Raw genomic sequence first — 22,891 nt, forward strand, 5'->3', positions numbered from 1 at the left:
GGCCTCCGTAGTGCCATCCAACTAGCACCTGAGAGGGCAGACAAGTGTTCGCTCATGCGTACATGATCCTGCAGTGAAGTTGTGTACATTTAATCAGGAAGTGGGCTTGTATACAGTGAGACAAGTATCCACACATACAATGTGATGGCATCTGGAGCAGCACAGACTGTCAAGCCATTAATGCAGCTCTAGAGAGAGTTGAACTGACAGCGGTGCAACTGACAACAATGCCAGACACAGGAATGGCACTGTGTCATTGTATCAGATGAGTCTCGGTTCTGCAACATCGTCACAATTGATGTACTTGTGTGTGGAGGCTCTGATGCCAACAGACCTGGCCAGATTGTACCTGTCATTCACATGCAGGTCCAGCATGTGATGTGATGGTATGGGGTGCAACTGGATACATGTCACAACCTCTGGTTCACATAGCCAGTAATTTGGACAGCAGCCATTGCATTTGTGTTTTGTTAAGGCCTATCGCTGTACCCTATTTTCAAGGGCTCCGTGAAGTTATCTTTTAACAGGATAATGCAAGACTTTACATCACCTGATCTGTACTGAGCTACCTCATTACAGAGAGTGTTCCACTGTTGCCGTATCCAGCATTTTCTTCAAATCTGTCACCTGTGGAGAACGTCTGTTCACAGGATGCCAAGAGATGGGTATGCCACCAGTCGCCAGCCACCAGTCACCAGCCACTACAGTTGAAGAACTCTGACATATGACATACAGTTGAGTAGCATGAAATGATGTACCCACGGCTGTAATCCAACCTCGATTTGATATCCAGTGTGATGAGAGCTGTTCTGCTGTTCCAGTTTCAATACTGAAATTCATATATTATTTTTATGCTGTCCTAACCAGACTGGACTGTGGTGTCATACAGCATAAAATATCTTACAACGTGTTGAATCAGTGATGAGAAGTGTAGAACAGCCAGCAGGGGAAAGATGTTGACAATGAGACAGCTTTTATGTAGAACAGCAGTACAGTGTTTCACAGTGCATAATGCTTCCGCAGATTGAGAACAAAATGTGTGGTTTGCTTTCATCCATTTTCACAAACATAGCCTTGAAAAATAATGTTGACATTACTGTGCATTTCACTCTGAGGCATATTGCACTCTGAGAATGTTCATCGAATTCAGTTACTTTGTATTATATTTCAGCAACAGTGACATAATAGCAAATTGGACTGTATGAGTTTTTATGGATTATTTTTCCAGAGACACACTACCATTTCTTCAGATTTATTTAATTTGGGTATAAATCCTTTCCAGCATATATGCTGTACACAAAATGTTGAACATAAAATGTAGCTATCTGCTGATTTAACATCTTGCTGAGTATACCAGTACAATGTTTTGTTGTAACAAATAGTTCAATGTATTTTACACACTTATAAACTTATTTATACAGTTATAGTAATTTATACTATTACATTAATGTTGTACCTTAATGTTCTGGAAGATGATAATATATATGACAAAACCCAACTTATGAAATTTCAGGAACCTGTATTAAGCGAGGCATTTAGGGATTATACAATAACTACATATGTATCACTCCTATAGGGACCATGAAGGCAAGATTAATTACAGCATGCACAGAACCATTTACAGAATCATTCTTCCCACACTCCACATGAGCATTGAATGGGGATAAACCATAATGTGTGGTACAACAATGTACTTTGTCGGACAAACCCACAGTGGTTTATGCAGTGCGCATGGAGACATGGAATCAGTTGACAGTAGCTGGGTAATGGTTCATATTGATTCCCATTTCCCTGTTGCAGTAGGTGATCTTATGCCTCTAATTATTTTTTCATTGCTATCTTAACTTGCATTCTCCAATTCAGTTTATTAACCCTTCTTATCTCTTTGTATTAGGGCAAATGTACAGTTAACTTTTAAGGAATTTGTATTTTCAATTTATCAACTGGAGTTTTGTTTCATATGCAGCAACAATGTTACAAATTATTTGTTTCAGTTTCTTTAGAATAATTTGCTGTTTCACAGGTGCCTTGAAGAAAATAAAAGATCTCGAAAGTGTCTTAATGACAACCGATGGCCTCATGTTGACAAGACAGCTGGTTGCCTTGCAGAGGGCAGGGCTTGACGGTCTGAACATCAGCTTAGACACCCTGCAGTCCCAACGCTACAACCAGATCATGAGGAGGAAAGGCTGGGAGCGTGTCATGGCTGGCATAGATCTAGCCTTGCAACTTGAATACGAACCTGTGAAGGTATTACTAGTCCAGCTGTCATCGCATGCAGACTTTCATAAACAAAAGATATAAATCTGTTGTTAAGAATATCAATACAAGAATCACCATTTTAAAGCAGTACGCCCTCACCCTCACCCCCATCCCCGCTCCCACCCTCACCGCTGTCTCCACACTGCAGCTGTAAGTGAAGGAAGGTATATTAAGACAGAAGAAGTAAATTTTAGCTGACGATGCTAACAGTTTCGTAGTTTATACAACATAAAAAAGTATGGCTTGCAAGTTTACCAATTATTGTCAACATGAGGCCATCGGTTGTCATTAAGACACTTTTGAGATCTTTTACTTTCTTCAAGGCACCTGTGAAACAGGAAATTATTCTAAAGGAACTGAAACAAATAATTTGTAATTGGTATCTTATATTTTCCTCCCAAGAGAGCATTATGAAACTCAAGATCTTTACAGTTTCTCTTTTTTTCTTTTGTGTCTTTAGTTTAAAATAAGTATCCTCTATTGTGGTGCCATTTTGAAAAAAATACTCGATTGTTTGGAAAAATTATTCTTAATTCTATAGTCACACTTTTGTTGTATCTAAGTACTACTGGTTTCAGTAGCAAGTACCAGCATCAGTTCATCTTATTATCAAAAATTTCTTTGCAAAATAAAAGCTGACCACTGTGGCCAAGCGGTTCTAGGCACTTCAGTCCGGAACCGTGCTGCTGCTACGGTGGCAGGTTCGAATCCTGCCTCAGGCAGGGATGTCCTTAGGTTAGTTAGGTTTAAGTAGTTCTAAGTTTGGGGGACTGATGACCTCAGATGTTAAGTTCCATAGTGCTTAGAGCCATTTGAACCATTTTGCAAAATAAAAAGCTTCTGTACAACTGCAAACTAGACATACCATTTTCAGGGTGCAGTTCACATCTATTGGAAGCACAACAGTGACCTTTACTTTTAGTAGATAAGACACCTACTGGGGTAAGTGACTTGATGACTGCACACAAGAAGTTGTCATTTATTCCATATGTAGCTACCATGTAGACTCATATTTTGTATTTGTTTGTCCTTACTCTTCCAAAAGGTTAAACCTTGTCTCTGCAGCCACAGCTTCCTCTCTTCAGCAGTTGTCTTCATCTCCATGTGTGAAGAAAATCCCATTCATTGATCACATTGTTTTTAAGTAGGATGTTCTCAGTCATCCCCTTGTTTTCTTACCTACGATCTTGCCTTCAGAAATGTTTTTTAAAAGATTATCGTCTCCAGTTAAGTGTCCAGTGTATTTTGCTTTGCCCTGGCCTATAACTTTCAGTGGTTTTTTCTTCTCTCCTATTTCCTTTAATTTTTCTGTCAATGCAGCTAGTTCTTGTACTTCTCCTCCAGAACCACATTTCAGCAGGTTTGAGGCGAGCTTCCTTTGGCTTTTCTAATGTACAGATTTTGCATCTGTGTGTCAGAACACTCCACACAAAGGTCTTTACAAATATTTTGTTAATGTGGAAGCTGATATGTTTATTCAGTTGCAGCTTCTTCTTATTTTGGAAGGAATTCTTCACCTGTGCTATTCTTTTCTTGAATGCCTTGAAATATTGATTGTTTTCTTGCAAAAAGCTACTGAGATATTGAATTTCAGTTGCTTTCTTGAGTTGCTCATTGCCTGTTCTTGTGTCAGTCCTACCTCCACCTCCTTTCTTGTCTGTAGCCATAACTTTTGTCTTCTTTGTATTCATTTTTAGCTTTAGTTTTACCGTTTCTAGATTTAAGGCCTGAAACATTTTATTTAGTTCCTACTTTGATTTACTATTGTGATGTCATCAATCTGCAGTGTATATGCATGCAATTAAGTTTCCATATCGACATCATGCTCCAAAAACCACCTAACTGTGTGTGGCAGGGGGTACGTCTCATGCCACCAACTGATCCCCTCTGCCTTGTTCCACTTGTGAACAGTGCTTGAGAATAATGACTGTCAGTACACTTCTGTATTATCTCTAACTTCTCAAATTTTCTTCACGTGATCATTTCGTGAATTGTATATGAGAGAAACTATTATGTTGTCAGACTCTTCTCGGAAACTACTCTCTCGAAATTTGGGTAGTAAATCTTTCCGTGATGCACAACTGCTCTCCTATGGCATCTACCACTGGAGTTGCTGAGCATCTCTGTAATGATCTCACAGTGACTAAATGATCCTGTGACAAAACACTCCGCACTTCGTTGGATCTTCTTTCTCTCTTCTGTCAGTCCTACTGGGTAAGGACACAGGGGTAATTTACATTCACTTAAGATTCTTCCTGTGGATGTTAGACTGGCATCTGCTTTTCTATTGCAGTTTTATGTGGTCATTCCACTTTAAGGTTGCTCTGGATAGTTACTTCTAGATATTTTATGGTAGATTCTGTTTCCAGCAATTTGTCATTAATAGTGTAGTTGTACAGTATTGGATTTCTTTTCCTGTGTGTGTGTGTGTGTGTGTGTGTGTGTGTGTGTGTGTGTGTGAGTGATATGTTACATTTATTTATGTGCAGGGTCAACTGCCAGAGCCTGCATCATTCACCAATCCTCTGCAGGTCATTGTGCAAATTGATACTGCCTTCTGTTGTTGCTACTTTCTGATGGACAAGTGAGAGTACCTGTGAACAATATTAAGGAGCCTCTGACACTTTCTACTGGATCATTTATATTCATTGTAAATGTAATGGTCCTATCACATTTCCTTGGAGTATTCCAGAAATTACCTTTTGATTCTTGTCATCTTTTCTTTGTTGTTGTTATTACTTCCTTGATGAAAATATTAAGGAAGTAAGGTGATAGAAGGCACCCGTCTCTCACTGCCCTTCTGGTTTTCCTTCTTTCATATCCGGTTCAGTACTCTGACTTTTGAATATACTCAAAATTAATCATCTGTCCTTCCACTTTGGACATTACTTTAAGGAATGATGATATAATGGTAATCTGTTTAATAAACAATATTTTAACGATACACTATGCTTTCCAATCATATAGTGGCTTGATGATGGAATTTGATACTGAAATTAGTAATCATTAGACAAAATAAAAGTGAAGCTATAATAAAAAAAAGTAATATTTTGGATCATGTCAGTTGTTGTTCCAAACAACAGCATGTCAGGAATAGGTTCAAATGGCTCTGAGCACTATGCGACTTAACTTCTGAGGTCATCAGTCACCTAGAACTTAGAACTAATTAAACCTAACTAACCTAAGGACATCACACACATCCATGCCCGAGGCAGGATTCGAACCTGCGAACGTAGCGGTCACTCAGTTCCATACCGTAGTGCCTAGAACCACACGGCCACTCCGGCTGTCCAGGAATAGGTACTAAATTATTTGTCCGCTGATGACTTCACAGCTTAGAACACTAAAACGCAAATGTTAATTGTTTGTTATGTGCCCTGGTAGAGTTCACAACTGTTTACAGTTCACGATTGGTTGTTGGAGATTGGGCGTTACTCACATAGTGTATTTAGTGCACAGTGCAGAAAAAGGCAGTGTCCAGAAAAAAAAAACAAGTGTAAAGGCAAAAGTTTCATGACAGGATGTTGTGTCACCATACTTGGAAGACAATTATAGCCAAAGACAGAAATTTAAAAGAAACTGGCTCATTTGAGCTGCGGAGACCTAGTCGAGGATTCTCAGTAGATAATTGTTAGCACAGTAGAATTTATAAAGAGACAATGTCAGTTCGTGTGAGGGAAGATTGATTGGTAAGTACCTATCAGCTTTCTCATAAAACTCACAATTTGAAGAATACACATCAAGGAAAAGGTAGAAGTCCAACAGTGTCAAATCTAGACAATAATATCGATCATCCAGCAGTTTTGCAAAATCCCCAGTTGTACTTACTTTACTTACTTACTTACTTACTTACTAACTTACTCAGATTTGCTGTGTACCATACAAGGAACTGGTTTCACAGAGTTCACTCGATCAGCTGCCAAGTTCTCACCTTCCTCCAAGTTTGTGTCCATGCATTGAGGATTCACTGCAAAAGTTCCAGGTGTTAAAAGGTCTTCCTGTACATCTGTATCTGTCCATTGATTTCCACAACAGTGTTGATTTTGGGATTCTTCCACCTTACATGCGTAGAACATAACCTGCAATCTTCAGTCTTCTTTCAACAATAATTATGTGCAGGCTGTGTAGACCTCGTATTCTCAGCACTTCATCGTTTGTAACTTGGTTGGGTTAACATCTTCAGAATTCATCTCTAGCATTGTGGGTGAAAAATATGGAGACTGTGTGCTGATTTTACTGATATTTTCCAAGTCTCACACATATAAATGATAAAGGAGTACAGTCAAAGCTTTGTTGACATATTACATACCTAATTACCATATGGACTGATTTTCCAGTTCTGCTGGTGATTTCTGCATCTGTGACCTCATTATTACATATAAAGCTACCGAGATATGGCAATCTGTCAACATCTTGTAGTATCTTCTATTGCACTGTAATCAGGGAAGAGACGAGTAATTTCCACTTACTTTGCACATTCTGTTTGTGCAATTGAAAGGATACCAAATAAATTAAAAGGGTGGTGCACAAAATATGTCAAAACTCAGCTGCAGAAGCAATGAAAAAAAGCATGTCAAAATTTAAAAGAATGCAAAATCTCCAAGATTAGCGATGTTTTACTGAAGCTCGAAACTTAGGGTGGGTTTCAGTGCAAGATGTGTTTAATAGTTCCCATAGTGAAACTTCATTTTGAAATCTGGAAGAAAATCCAAAGAGGTTCTGGTTGCATGTGTAGTACACCAATGGCAAGACACAACCAATACCATCACTGTGCAATATCTGTGGTAATGTTACTGATGACAGTGCTACTAAAGCAGGGTTACTAAACACGGATTTCTGAAATTTCTTCACCAAAGACAACAAAGTAAATATTGCAGTATTCAAATCAAGAACAACTGCAACTGTGAGTAACTTAGTAGTAGCTCTCCTCAGTGTAATAAAGCTGTTATGTTTCTTTCAGAGAATGCTGATACAATAGCTCCTTTAGAAATCATATATAGCTGCTCATTTGATAAAGATCCATACCTAGAGACTGAAAAGTTGCACAGGTCACACCAATGCTCAAGAAAGAAAAGAGGAGTAATCTATTAAATAACAGACTCATATCACTAATGTTGATTTGCATTAGGATTTTGGAACATATATTGTGTTTGAATATTATGAATTATCTCAAAGATAATGATTCATTGATAAATAGCCAAGATAGATTCAGAAATATCGACCTTTTAAAACACAGCTAGCTCTTTAGTCACACAAAGTAATAAGTGCTGTCGACTGGGGATCTCAAATTTATTCCATATTTGTAGATTTCCAGAAGACTTTTTGAAACAGTTCCTCACAAGCATTTTCTAATCATATTGTGTGCCTATGGCGTATTGTCTCAGTTGTGCAACTGGATGTGTGGTTTCCTGTCAGAAAGGTCACAGTTCATAGTAATTGATGGAAAATCATCAAGTAAAACAGAAGTGATATCTGAAATTCCTCAAGGAAGTGTTATAGACCACCTGCTGTTGCCGATCTACATTAACAATTTATGAGAGAATCTGAGCAGTCCTCTTAGATGATGCTATCATTTACAGTCTTGCAAATCATTTACTGTCTTGTAAAGTGATCAAATGATCAAAATGAACTGCAAAATGATTTAGGCTACATATCCATATGATGCAAAAAGTGGTAACTGACCTTAAATAATAAAAATTGTTATGTCATCCGCATGAGTAGTAAAAGGCATCTACTAAATTTTGGTTACATGATAATTCACGCAGATCTAAAGGCTGTGAAGTCTACTGAATACTTAGGAATTACATTTACAAATAACTTAAATTGGAATGCTCACATAGATAATGCGGTGGGAAAGCAAACAAAAGACTATGATTTAATAGTAAAACATTTAGAAGATTAGGATTACTAAAGAGACTATCTACAACTATACTTGTCTGTCCTCTTTTGGAGTATTCTGCATGGTGTGGGATCCTTACCAGATAGGACTGACAGAGGACATCATTTAAAAGTTCAAAGAAGGGCAGCTCATTTTGTATTATTGGCAAACAGGAAAGTGCATGCCACAGATATCGCATGTGAATTGGGGTAGCAGTCATTAAAGCAAAAGCATTTTGCTGGAGCAGGTTCTTAAAATTTCAATCATCAACTTTCTCCTCCGAATGTGAAAATATTTTGTTAGAGCCCTCTTACATAGGAAGAAATGATCATTGTAATAAAATAGAGAAATCAGAGCTTGTACGGAAATATTGAAGTGTTTGGTTTTCCTCAAATGCTGTAGGGGAGTGGAATGGTAGATAAAGGGGTTGAGGGTGGTTCTCTGAACCCTCTGCCAGCATTTAATTGTGAATTACAGACTAGTCATGCAGATATAGATTATGTAGATAGACCTTCAATATTGTGCACTGATTCTCTAATTTTATACATTGCTCAAATACTTTCGTGGCGCTTTGGAGTGACCCCTTTAAAATAACACTTTACCAGTGTTCTTAATATGTATTTTGGTAACCAGGTTGATAAGAAGTTACAACAATACTCTCTTATTACTCCCCAGTTTTGGGTTTTATTAATGAACAAAATCGCCACAGTGTTCCATAACAATTACGGGCTGAAGTTTCCTGCTGATGGAACCAATATGATTTTCTGTGTTTCTGAGCATACAGGTTGTGTACGCTGTTTGGAGTCTGGTGTATGCTGAATCAAATGTTTTTATTGTTGTGATCTTCCATCTGAAGATTGGTTTCATGGAGTTGACCATGCTAGCCTATCCTGTGTGACCCTCTTCACCTCTGCATAACTACTGCAGCGTACAATAACTTGAACTTGCTTACTGCAGTCAGTTTTTGGTCTCCTACAGTTGTTACCCCCATTATATTCACAGAGGAACACATATTGTGGAAATTGCATATTGTAATGTAGGATGCAATAATAGCGTACGGAAAGTTTCTGTTGAAAATTACGAATTATTTAGGAATAAAGGAGATGGCTCACCAAAAGGCAGAAGCACTGTCTCATCGATAGGCACATGAACAAAAGGTATGTAGAATGAGATTTTCACTGTGCAGTGGAGTGTGCACTGATATGAAAATTTCCTGGCAGATTAAAACTGTGTGCCGGACCAAGAGTCGAACTTGGGACCTTTGCCTTTCATGGGCAAGTGCTCTACCATCTGAGCTATCCATGCACGACTCACGACCCGTACTCACAGCTTTACTTCCACCAGTACCTCGTCTTCTACATTCCAAACTAAAAGGTACGTTGCTTGGCGAGCTTCCAGAATGCACTTTCTTTTTCTAGCTGTAGGGAAAACATGCGCACGCGCACACACACACACACACACACACACACACTCACACACACACACTCACATGCGCATGCACGTCTCCTTATTTTGTGGTCGCTCAACTGCCAGCTCTTTACTGGCCCACGGTGAGTGTTCTGGAGTGAGGTGGGGCTTTAGAGTGGGGTAGGATGGGGTGGGTTGAGGCAATGTGAGGGATGGAGAGAGATGGGAGGGGTTTTGAGGGAAGCATTTAGTGGCTCGTGGGAGAGTGGGGAGCCATCTGTGGGCTAGCTAGGGGTGCAGGTAGAGGGGTCAGGTGACAGACAGCTGGGTACTCATAGACTAGGGTGTGACGTGAGATAACAGCACACAACTAGCTGATTGGGAGGGGGGGGAGAGGGGGGGGAGGGGCGTGTGTGTGTGTGTGGGGGGGGGGGGGGAGGGGGCTGGGAGTTAACTTGGATTTAGACCAGGAAGCAAAGGATGTGCTGTAAGTATGGCTACGAAAGTTGAGTATTCTTAAATAAGATCAGCTGGTGCCAATGTATTGGAAAGTAACTGGCACACAAAGTGCAATTGTGGCTCCTTTTTCTTTATGAATTTTAAATAGTCTGCAGAGCAAATTGAATTAGGAGGATCAGGCATTTGTGTGGGTCTAGGAAAGTAAATTGTAGGGCCAGATAAAAGGCGCGCAAGACAGGAGGGGTACTACTGCTCATCACTGCTGTATCGTGCTACTAGTACGTGTCTGTGTGAGTGCACCGAGAGTGGTGTTGCCGTACTTGCGTCTTTAAATTGGTCACCGACTGATCATTGCAGGCTGGCTGCTGGAGGCCGTCTCTGGGAGCCAAGCGTGCCGTGCGGTCCCTGCCATGCCATCTGCTGGCGACTTGCACATATGTAAGTGTGGAACAGTGCTGACTGACTCTCTGTGTGATTTTAGTTTGTAATGTGCACATCAGCGTTCTGTGTCTTGTTGAGTCCTTAGAGGCATATTGTTCGGAGGTTATTATTAAAGCCATATTTGTGCGACTTGAATCACACTTCAGTATTACTTGGTTAGTACATCACCACAAACATAAGGACCGGGTATGTACATGCTTTGACAGTTTGCTACGTCTCTTTCTTCTAGGACTGACATGGTAGCTGCCTTGCATTTCTTAATGACTCTGACCTTGTCAACCACAAACCGAATCGTAGTACAGTCATGATTTCCCTGAAGAGATTACATGACAGCAGAGACTTGTAAAATTGTGTTACCCATTTCTCTAGCCAGTGAAGATTCATTCTATACCTTCAGATACAGTGTCATGTAGGAGTAGAACAGCAAGAAATACGTAGCTCCTCTAACAGTAATGACAGTTTATCACCTCCCAACACTACATGTGCCAATGTTTCAGTGCATTTTTGAATATGTTTGTTAACAGATTCATCAACACAAGAAAAATTTATGATCTCAGTAGCATCTTATTTCTTAACTCATACTTTACTATTCATCAGAATCTTCATCGCTGCTCTTTGATTCGTCAGAGCTCCCTGCTGTACTTTGTTTTATTTCATAGTCAGAATTAGTTGAAATACCACCTATCGTATTTACTCAAATTTAAGCCGCACTCAAACCTGAAAAATGAGACTCGAAATAAAGGAAGGAAAAAAAAATTCCCGAATCTAAGCCGCACCTGAAATTTGAGACTCGAAGTTCAAGGGGAGAGAAAAGTTTTAGGCTGCACCTCCAAATCGAAACAAAGTCAGTCCATTGTAATATGAGACACAATTTAGTTCGAGTGAATGACGATACAGCTACAGTAGTTTGGTTCGAGTCGTAAGCGTAGCACTTAAGCTTTACCAGGTAGCCATTGCTACGCGTCAGGCGCTCCGTCCGTATTTATACTGGTACCCTTCCTTTTTCACGTGCTTCATCTGGTTTGAATCGATTGCTTATTTTGCTTTGTTCTGATAAGTGCCATTTTCCTTCTTATAGGCGTTTATGTCACTCTAAGCTGAAAATGCATTACTGTACTGTGTCATGCATTGTTTGTCGCATTCTGATAGTGCGTGTTTGCAGCCTCTTTCGTCGCTCGCGGCATGGCTTGCTTTTGTGCACGCTACCGCCGCTTACAAAAAAAAAAAAAAAAAAAAAAAAAAGGAAAGAGAGAGAAATTGTCTCATTAGCGGAACAATGGCAAGAGACTACTATTTCTTGTTACTTACATTGCTGCTTTCTTTGATAATGATCAACAAGAACCAAATAATAGACTGCGTATGATAGAACATGTTCTGAACGAGAGTTAGGCGAAAATTTTTCTCCATTTGAAAATCTTTGTGGCCGCTTCTTTAGTACATCAAATTCTGCACAGAAATTAGAGTCATCTTAGATTGCCATGCTTCATTTCTGACTGTATCACTATTAGGCATAAGAATAATACGAATATAAACATGACACGATACGTATATTCTTCCGCATTTGCTGTTGTCTCACTCTAGTTTTGTAGTTTATTAGGCAGACAGGATTTAAATAAGATAGCAGCAAACACGAAAGAATACGTGGCAAAATGTTTATATTCGTATTACTCTTATGATGAAGAGAATACTGCATGTGATTCACATTTCATCAGGTTCCTATTAGCAACCATCTCTTCTCACAGGTAGGAAAACATTCAGAACGTAGAGTTGGCCATATTGACAAACATCCCAAACAGTCTTGCCAGTCGGATTTTCGTAATACATTGAAGTTCTGCTACATTCGAAGATGAACAATACGGAATTTGTATTTACTTCTTTGGATAATGTATGAAAATTGTCTTCCACCTTTTTTTTTTAAATTTATTTACTGACGCAGAGGTTTTGGCGCCAGTATTTATCTTTGTGCCTATGAAGCATGCCTGTGTAGCGCTACATATATTCGACGGCAGAAGTTAGTTGTTTCAGCACCTACTGACATTTTTCAGAACTTCCACTTGCTTTGCACTCGATTCTAAGCCGCAGGCGGTTTTTTGGATTACAAAAACCGGAAAAAAAGTGCAGCTTGGATTTGAGTAAATACTTCTTAAGTATTACCTTTCAAGTCAACACCTGCTAATCTGTGAGACCGAAATGATGAGCCATAGTACTCTATTTCACTGTGCCTGTTTGTTTCATTTGTATAACATTTTATTCCATCATAGATGCTGCACTTACAGTTTCATATATGCATTGCAGCAGCAGACACAATAAAAGTAGCAATCAGCAGTGCTTAGTTTGTTGAATGGGTAAAAAATATGCCATTGTCCCAGTTCCACATACCCCCAAAATTTGATTCTGCCAAATTCTGTACTCTCTGAAATGTTTGGAGAAGTAATGCACATACCAGTTTTCTAAAAACTTACATTGAGATTGTGCTCTCCTTCCTCTTGTACAAATTAGTAGAGCCCTTCGGATTACTCCACAATATGCCTCTTGGCAAGGTGGTAACGACAGTATTATGAAAAGGATAGATTGGCACTCACTGTATAGTGTAGATGTTGTGTTGCTGGCAGAGGGGGGGGGGGGGGGGGGGAGACACCACCTATTAAACACGTAAGCTTTTGGTGCAAACCCCCCCCCCCCCCCCCCATTCCCACACACACACACACACACACACACACACACACACACACACACGCGCGCAAATGCAGATCACACATACATGACCACTGTCTCTGGCTGCTAGGGCCAGACTGGGAGCAACTGCGCATAATGGGAGAAACAACGGTCATGGGTGTGTGTGTGTGTGTGTGTGTGTGTGTGTGTTTTGTCCACTTTGGAAGAAGACTTTCTGATCGAAAGCTTACTTGTTTAGTAGTCTTTTTGTTGTGCTTGTCTGTGACCTAACATTTCCTGTATACAGTGAATAGCAATGTATCTTTTTTATAATATGGTCATTATTCCAGCCTAGATTTTCTATTGTTTGTTTCCTTTTAAGACCTTATAAAGACAGTTACTGACAATTTCTTTTTTTCTTATTGGAGAAAAGTAAAACCATATGGGGGCCAGACGTAGATTGTAAATGAATATGGAATAGAGTATTTTTATTCTCCCTGTATGCAGTGTCAATAACGTCACCTCACACACTTCATTTCTGGCAGCACCTCCTTCTCAACACATGACTGTCCCCCACCACCTCACCATAGTCTTCAAGTTATATCCTATAGCACTTCTGGGTGGACAAATAGATGAAGGATGTAGTTTAAAACAGTATAACTAAACTTAAAAGTTAAACTGCCCTTTTATAGAGACTGCCATCATTATTTAAACATACTAAACAACATCAAAACAGTCAAAAGAAATTTTTTTTCAAAAGAGCAGAAAATTGTAGTGAAATTCATGAAAGGATTGTTTTAAATTGTTATATCTTAAATCAATAAGTATGTCAGCATTTCCCAGGATTTTCTGGCTTAATTAAGACTAGGTCATGCCACCACAGTGGTCAGACAGTGGACTTGCCTTCGAGAGGACAACGGACCCGAGACCCATCGGGCCACCAAAATTTGGGTTTCCCTTGATTTCCCTAATTGATTTAAGGCAAATGCTGGGATGGTTCCTTTGAAAAAGATGACATTCGGTTGAGGAAGCTAATTTCTGTGGCAGGTCTGATGACACAGTGCTGGTGGAAGCACGAGTATTTCAGAGCACACCATTCATTGCACATTGTTAAACATAGGGCTCTGCTGTAGACAACCCCTGTATGTTCCCATGTTGACAACACTGTTGAATTACAATTTCTGTGGCTCAGGAGCATTGAGATTGGGCAGTGAATCAATAGAAATGTGTCATCTGGTTGAATCATTCGTGTTTCGCATTACACCTGCTTGACGGTTTTGTGCACATACACTGTCAACAGAGTGAATTGGTGCTTGAAAGGTGCACTTTGCTACAGACTTAGGCCAGTGGGAGCAATATTATGCTATGGAGGACATTCACCTGGTCTTCTATGGGTCCTGTGGTAGTAACTGAAGGCTCCATAACAGCTTTGTTCTGTGTGAACATTATTGTGCACTGCCCGCACTCTGTCCCTAATGAAGGTGACATGTTTCAACAATATGACTTTCAGTGTCACGAGGCCAGAATCAAATTCACCCCTTCTGAATCTGATGGAATACATCTGCGATGCTATCAGATACCAGTTCTGCACCCAGAAACCACTGATCTCCAATTTATGGGAATTACATGACCTGTGCTTAGACATGCGGTGCTGCATAATGCTGGGAACATACCTCACATAATGTTGGGAACATACCTGAAATTTATTGAACTTGTCCCACACAAAATCACTGCTGTATTGTGTTCCAACAGTGGACAAACACATTATCAAACAGGAGGTCATAGTGTTTTGTCTCATCAGTTTATATATTCAATGCTTGAATGAAAGGTGTGCTCTTTTCCTTTTTTCTGCCATTGCGTGTATGTGTAAAGCAGGATGTTCTACCATATGGGCTTGTTTATATGAAGGCTGTCAGTGTTACTACCTGCACAGATACTAAATGCTCCTTTTGTGAAGACCTTTTATCTTGAGAACACTTTTACCTTTGTTTCACAAATGGCAGCACAGTTTCAAGAAAGCTTCATAATTTAATGTAATAGTTAAAATAATACCTTCAGCAAAAGATGTGTGCATTGGAGTGGGAAAAAGGATTGGAGATGTATGTAGTTTAATTTTCTTAAATTGTTAAGAAGGTTAACAGTTTGGCATGCTAAGATAAATTCCCACATTCTCTAAAAAGAGAGAAAAAGATTAATTTAACAGAATCAGTGAGGTATACAAATATAACAACAGACTTGTAGAACCATTATTTTGTAGGTTAGATTAGATTAGATTCAGCTTTTGTTCCAAGACCCAAAACATGAGATGATTCTCATGGGTGAGTAACATGCCAGAAAGTATAACATAAAAAATATAAAACATTTGAATACCCTGATCATTTGTCAGGAGATTGTCAAACTAGGTGAATACAATACAAACTGTAACAGCTAATATTTTCAGAATTGATACGCTGTCAGACCGAAACATTGTTATGCACTATTCATAAATTTATCAAACAAAAAGTACATAATCTTGACTGTTATGACAAAGTGCTCTCAGAACTGAAATCTAACAGACATTCTTATTTAAGCTGGCCTAACAGCCACTGTTAAGATATTCATGTATAGAGTAGGATGAGTTGCCTATCAAAAAGTCTTTCAAACTCTGTTTAAACCATGCTTTATCTGATACCAAGTTTTTAATGGTGTCTTTCTTCCACAGATAATTTGTGTTGTAATGCGAGGTTTTAATGAAGATGAAGTGTGCAGTTTTGTGGAGTTAACAAAAGAGAAAAATGTTGATGTAAGATTTATCGAGTACATGCCTTTCAGCGGCAACAAATGGAATGATGGGAAGATGGTCTCCATTAGTGAAATGCTCCAAATAATTAGAAAGCAGTGGCCTGATTTTGATCCTCTTCCCAATGGGCCCAATGATACCTCAAAGGTACGTGCAGTATTACATATGAACATACATTGAAAATAATTTAATGTTTATGACTTACTACCGATCACAAGAATACTTCACATCTGCTGGTGGTATGAGAGATGGACTGGTTTAGTTACATATTTCTCATCCCATTCAGTAAGTCTGTCCTGGCCTGGGTTTCTCTGCAGCTTCTCTGCAACTCTCCCCATTTCCTAAACCTTGACAATCCTTTTATTTCTTCCCTTTTCCTTCCCCTTCATTGTTTCTGCCAGAAGAGCCACTGACTCCAAAAGCTTGCACATTTCCATAACTTTAAGGGGAGTTAGAAGGGGAAAACATTCTTTTTCACTTTTTTGGGTTTTTATCTGATTATAAAATTTGCAATTCTCCAACTAAAATGATATGTATATTACTTATAAACTTGTGTGGGAAGTATTTTATTTTATTTTCTAAAATATAATCTACACCAGTTGAAAATGTTAAAATTTTTACATGCATTACGTCAAGACCTAATAAAATCGGTAATTTCTTATATACAGGGTAGTCCATTGATTGTGACCGGGCCATATATCTCACGAAATAAGTGTCAAACGAAAAAACTACAAAGAAAGAAATTTGTCTAGCTCGAAGGGGGAAACCAGCTGGCGCAATGGTTGGCCTGCTATAAGGCGCTGCCATAGCTCAAACTGATATCATCTGTGTTTTTTTTAAATAGGAACCCCATTTTTTATTACATATTCGTGTAATACGTAAAGAAATATGAATGTTTTAGTTGGACCACTTTCTTCGCTTTGTGATAGATGTCGCTGTAATAGTCACAAACATATGTTTCATAATTTTAGATGAACAGTTGGTAACAGGTAGGTTTTTTAAATTAAAATACAGAATGTAGGTACATTTGAACATTTTATTTCGGTTGTTCCAATGTGATACATGTACCTTTGTGAACTTATCATTTCTGAGAACGCATGCTGTTATGGCGTGATTACCTGTGAATACCACATTAATGCAATAAATGCTCAAAATGATTTCTGTCAACCTCAATGCCTTTGGCAATACGTGTAATGACATTCCTCTCAACAGTGAGTAGCTCGCCTTCCGTAATGTTCGCACATGCATTGACAATGCACTGACGCATGTTGTCAGGCATTGTCGGTGGATCACGATATCAAATATCCTTCAACTTTCCCCACAGAAAGAAATCCGGGGACGTCAGATCCAGTGAATGTGCGGGCCATGGTATGGTGCTTTGACGACCAATCCACCTTTCATGAAATATGCTATTCAATACTGCTTCAACCGCACGCAAACTATGTGCCGGACATCCATCATGTTGGAAGTACATCGCCATTCTGTCATGCAGTGAAACATCTTGTAGTAACATTGGTAGAACATTACGCAGAAAATCAGCATACATTGCACCATTTAGATTGCCATCGATAAAATGGGGGCCAATTATCCTTCCTCTCTTAATGCCACACCATACATTAACCTGCCAAGGTCGCTGCTGTTCCACTTGCCGCTGCCATCGTAGATTTTCCGTTGCCCAATAGTGCATATTATGGCGGTTTAGGTTACCGCTGTTGGTGAATGATGCTTCATCGCTAAATAGAACGCATGCAAAAAAATCTTTCATCGTCCCGTAATTTCTCTTGTGCCCTGTGGCAGAACTGTACATGACGTTCAAAGTCATCGTCATGCAATTCATAGTGCATAGAAATATGGTACGGGTGCAATCGATGTTGATGTAGCATTCTCAACACCGACGTTTTTGAGATTCCCAATTCTCGCGCAATTTGTCTGCTACTGATGTGAGGATTAGCTGCCCCAGCAGCTAAGACATCTACTAGGGCATCATCATTTGTTGCAGGTTGTGGTTGGTGTTCCACATGTGGCTGGACACTTCCTGTTTCCTTAAATAATGTAACTATCCGGCGAATGGTTAGGACACTTCGATGATGTCGTCCAGGATACCGAGCAGCATACATAGCACATGCCCCTTGGGCATTTTGATCACAATAGCCATACATCAACATGATATCGACCTTTTCCGCAATTGGTAAACGGTCCATTTTAAAACGGGTAATGTATCATGAAGCAAATACCGTCCGCACTGGCGGAATGTTATGTGATACCACATACTTATATGTTTGTGACTATTACAGCAGCTGGCCGGAGTTGCCGAGCGGTGCTAGGCGCTACAGTCTGGAAACGTGCGACCGCTACGTTCGCAGGTTTGAATCCTGCCTCGGGCATGGATGTGTGTGATGTCCTTAGGTTAGTTAGGTTTAAGTAGTTCTAAGTTCTAGGGGACTGATGACCTCAGAAGTTAAGTCCCATAGTGCTCAGAGCCATTTGAACCATTTTTGACTATTACAGCCCCATCTATCACAAAGCGAAAAAAGTGGTCCAGCTAAAACATTCATATTTCTTTACGTACTACATGAATATGTAATAAAAAATGGGGGTTCCTATTTTTAAAAAATGCAGTTGATATGAGTTTGACCTATGGCAGTGCCATCTAGCAGGCCAACCATAGCGCCATCTGGTTTCTCCCTTCAAGCTAGACGAATTTCATTCTTTGTAGTTTTTTCATTTGATGCTTATTATGTGAGATATTTGGCCCGGTCACTATCAATGGACCACCCTGTAGAAAGCTGTGGATTACTGTGTTATAAATGTTAAATTATGTGTTTGTATTGGTAGCACTGTCAAAAATAGTATCGTATCTTTTCATAGTATAAACATGCTTTGTATATCGAAGTGCTAACGTTCTTCCGAGGAAAAGTGACGAATAGACTGGTAAATCTCTCAAAAAGTATGACTCCAAAATGAAGTGTTTTTAAGAAATGTGGGTTTCATGGTAATAAATTTTTGTATAAAAAGAAACTTTGCGTTCAGCATGTGGTGTGTGAAGTTACAGACAACGAAATACTGGCAAACTCATGAGTATCTAGCGAAACACCCATTAGTGCTTCGAAGATTAAAATGAAACATAGTGATAACACAGTTATCTCAAAACAAAACTCATGTAAACGGTAGGTTAGGTTATATTCTGATACATTTACACAACCTAACAGGGGTGTTATGTGAATGTGTGTGCTGTATGTATGTGGAGGGCCAGTTAGTTTACATGAAGACATTGAGGTATCAAATGGACTAGCCAGGAAACGTATCATTAATTCCGCCAGTTGTAAATATACTCATTCATTTTGGAATTCTGATAAGTGTAAAGATAATTATTTTGAAATAAATGTTAGGTGGTTTTATGGATTGAGAGCTATTGGCAAAGGTTACACTGCAGCAGAAACAATGTGTGTCATGATGTATATGCCACGCCCACTTTGTAAAATGGACAAGTACGCAGGCTTTATTGGAGCTGCTGTGAAATCTGCTGCATGTGAGTCAATTAAGGGTGCTGCAAATGAAGCTGCTGAAATAAACGATGGTATGATTGACATATCCGTAGCTTTTGGGGCACTTGGTAGAAGCGCAGCTGCATTTCTAAGAATTCTGTTGCTACAGTGACCAGTGTGGATACTGGAAAGCTAATAGATTTCCAGATTTTAACCAAACATTGTTATAAGTATAAATCAGGGCATGAAGAAGGGCATATCTGTGACAGAAATTATGAAGGACCACTAGTCGTACGGAGGCCTGTGCAGCTGTTGAAATTTATAATCGATCTGTAAACTAAAGGCGAGTGTGTTACACTAAGTTCTTAGGTTATGCAGACTCAAATGCATATAACAGTGTAGTAGCCACTCAGCCTTATGGTGAGAAGCTTATCACAGAACTGGAATGTGTTGGTCATGTCCAGAAGAGGATGGGTACCAGATTGAGGAAGTTGAAACAAAGTTTGAGAGACAAGAAACTTTCAGGTGGTAAGACCATAAGAAGCAGGCTGACAGACAAAATGATTGATCAACTACAACAGTATTATGAGATTGCCATTAGAAATAATACTGAGGATTTGTTGAAATTGAAGCAGGCAGTACGGGCTACCTTCTTCCAGAGACTGTCAGCTGATGATAAACCAGTACACCATCTTTGCCCTCCTGGATCTGGTTCATGGTGCAATTACCGCAATGCCCAGTACTCTAACAGGTCATACAGCCATAAACATTCTATCCCAGCAGCAGTTGTGGATATCATAAAACCTGTTTACAGAGACCTGGCAATCTGGAATTATTGAAGAAGTGTCTGCATTGTCAGACTCAAAATCCCAATGAGTCGTTCAATAATCTTATAGTGTCAGTGTTGTCGTAACTGCCGTCTGCGTCATGTCTGCTGTGCAGCGAGCTACGCTAATTTAAGTATTAACTCTATTTTTCTTACTTGTCACTTCTTCTTCCATGTGTTTTTGCTTTTATGAAGCTTTTTATTGTCGAGTGCTAGTAATAGTATTCCATAGATTTTGTGTTTGTTTTGAATACAGTCAGAGAGAGTCCGTTTAGTAAGCCATAGTGCCAGTAGTGCTAGTGTTTGTTTTCAATACAGTCCAGAGACAGGTAGGGCTATTTTCATTGTTTTCTACAGGAAGTGTCTAGTAACCACAGTTTAGTCAACTATCAGCCACCTTTAGTGAATTAGCAGTCTAGTTATAAGTTGATTAACTCTCTACAGTAAATTGATTTCTTAGGATGGATAGGATGTGTGACTGCTGTGTATGGACACAGGTGGAGCTGGCCACTGTTCGCGAACAGCTGAACGTGTTGATGGCCGCGGTTACCCGTCTTCAGGCTGCTGCCTTGGAGTGTAGCGGCAGTGGGGAGTCTGGTGCTTTGCATGGTACACCCCAGGTGATACATGCTTCACCCACTGACCCTTCTGTCGACACATCTTTGCGGCTACCGGGCACGGTTGGGCCACCCTCTTCCCAAGGGGAGTGGCGGGTTCAGCAGCATTCGCGGCACACGAGGCGGAGGGTCAGTGTGGAGGCTGGCTGTGTGGCATCGCCCGTTCTGCCTGTGAGTGGACATGTGGCCACTCCTTCAGCAAGGTCTGAGCAGGCACATGGGGGGAGGGGTTTATTAGTTATTGGGAGCTCCAAGGTTAGGCGGGTGATGGAGCACCTTAGGGAAATAGCGGAAAGGTCGGGGAAGAAGGACAGTGTTCACTCTGTCTGCTTGCCGGGGGTCTCATCCGAGATGTGGAGGAGGCCGTGCCGGCAGTGATAGAGAGCACTGGGTGCACCCGACTGCAAATTGTTGCTCATGTCGGCACCAATGACTCCTGCCGTCTGGGTTCAGAGGTCATCCTCAGTTCATACAGGCGGTTAGTGGAGTTGGTGAAGGCGGAAAGCCTCGCGGGGTGGAATCTGAGCTAGCTATTTGTAGTGTCGTTCCGAGAACCGATAGTAGTCTTCTGGTTTGGAGCCGAGTGGAAGGCTTAAACCAGGGGCTCAGACGATTCTGCGGAGATCTGGGGTGCAAATTTCTCGATATCCGCTATCGGGTGGAGAAATGTAGGGTCCCCCTGAATAGGTCACGCGTGCACTACATGCAGGAAGTGGCTACAAGTGTAGCGGAGTATGTGTGGAGTGCACATGTGGGTTTTTTAGGTTAGAGAATTCCCTCCCTAGGCCCGACAAGACACCTCCTGAGATGCGGCAAGGTAGGAGTAGACAAAATGCAACAGGGAATAACAATATTAATGTGCTAATAGTAAACTGCAGGAGCGTCTATAGAAAGGTCCCAGAACTGCTCTCATTAATAAACGGTCACAATGCCCACATAGTACTAGGGACAGAAAGTTGGCTGAAACCCGATGTAAACAGTAATAAATTCTAAACTCAGATTGGAATGTATACCGCAGAGACAGGCTGGAAAGTGAAGGGGGAGGCATGTTTAAAGTGATAAGAAGTGCAATAGTATCGAAGGAAATTGACGGAGATCCGAAATGTGAAATAATTTAGGTGATGGTCACAGTTAAACCAGGCTCAGACATGGTAATTGGATGTCTCTATAGGCCCCCTGGCTCAGCAGCTGTTGTGGCTGAGCACCTGAAGGATAATTTGGAAAATATTTCGATTAGATTTGCCCAACATGTTATAGTTCTGGGTGGAGATTTTAATTTGCCCGATATGGACTGGGAGACTCAAACTTTCATAATGGGTGGTAGGGACAAAGAATCCAGTGAAATTTTTTAAGAGCTTTATCTGAAAACTACCTTGAGCAGTTAAACAGAGAACTGACTCATGGCGATAACATATTAGTGACAAACAGACCCGAACTATTTGAAACGGTTAACGCAGAACAGGGAATCAGTGATCATAAAGCGGTTACTGCATCGATGATTTCAGCCATAGATAGAAATATTAAAAAAGGTACGAAAATCTTTCTGGTTAGCAAAAGTGACAAAAATCTGATTTCAGAGTACCTGATGTCTCAACACAAAAGTTTTGTTTTAAGTACAGATAGTGTTGAGGATCAGTGGACAAAGTTCAAAACCATCGTACAATATGCGTTAGATGAGTATGTGCCAATCAAGATCGTAAGAGATGGAAAAGAGCCAGCGTGGTACAACAACCGAGTTAGAAAACTGCTGAGGAAGCAAAGGGAACTTCACAGCAAACATAAACATAGCCAACACCTTGCAGACAAACAAAAATTACGCGAAGCGAAATGTAATGTGAGGAGGGCCGTGCGAGAGGTGTTAAATGAATTCGAAAGTAAAGTTCTATGTACTGACTTGGCAGAAAATCCTAAGAAATTTTGCTCTTATGTCAAAGCGGTAGGTGGATCAAAACAAAATGTCCAGACACTCTGTGACCAAAAAGGTACTGAAACAGAGGATGATGGACTAAAGCCGAAATACTAAATGTCTTTTTCCAAAGCTGTTTCACAGAGGAAGACTGCACTGTAGTTCCTTCTCTAGAT

Source organism: Schistocerca americana, unplaced genomic scaffold, assembly GCF_021461395.2.
Source record: "Schistocerca americana isolate TAMUIC-IGC-003095 unplaced genomic scaffold, iqSchAmer2.1 HiC_scaffold_45, whole genome shotgun sequence".
Taxonomy (NCBI): Eukaryota; Metazoa; Arthropoda; class Insecta; order Orthoptera; family Acrididae; genus Schistocerca; species Schistocerca americana.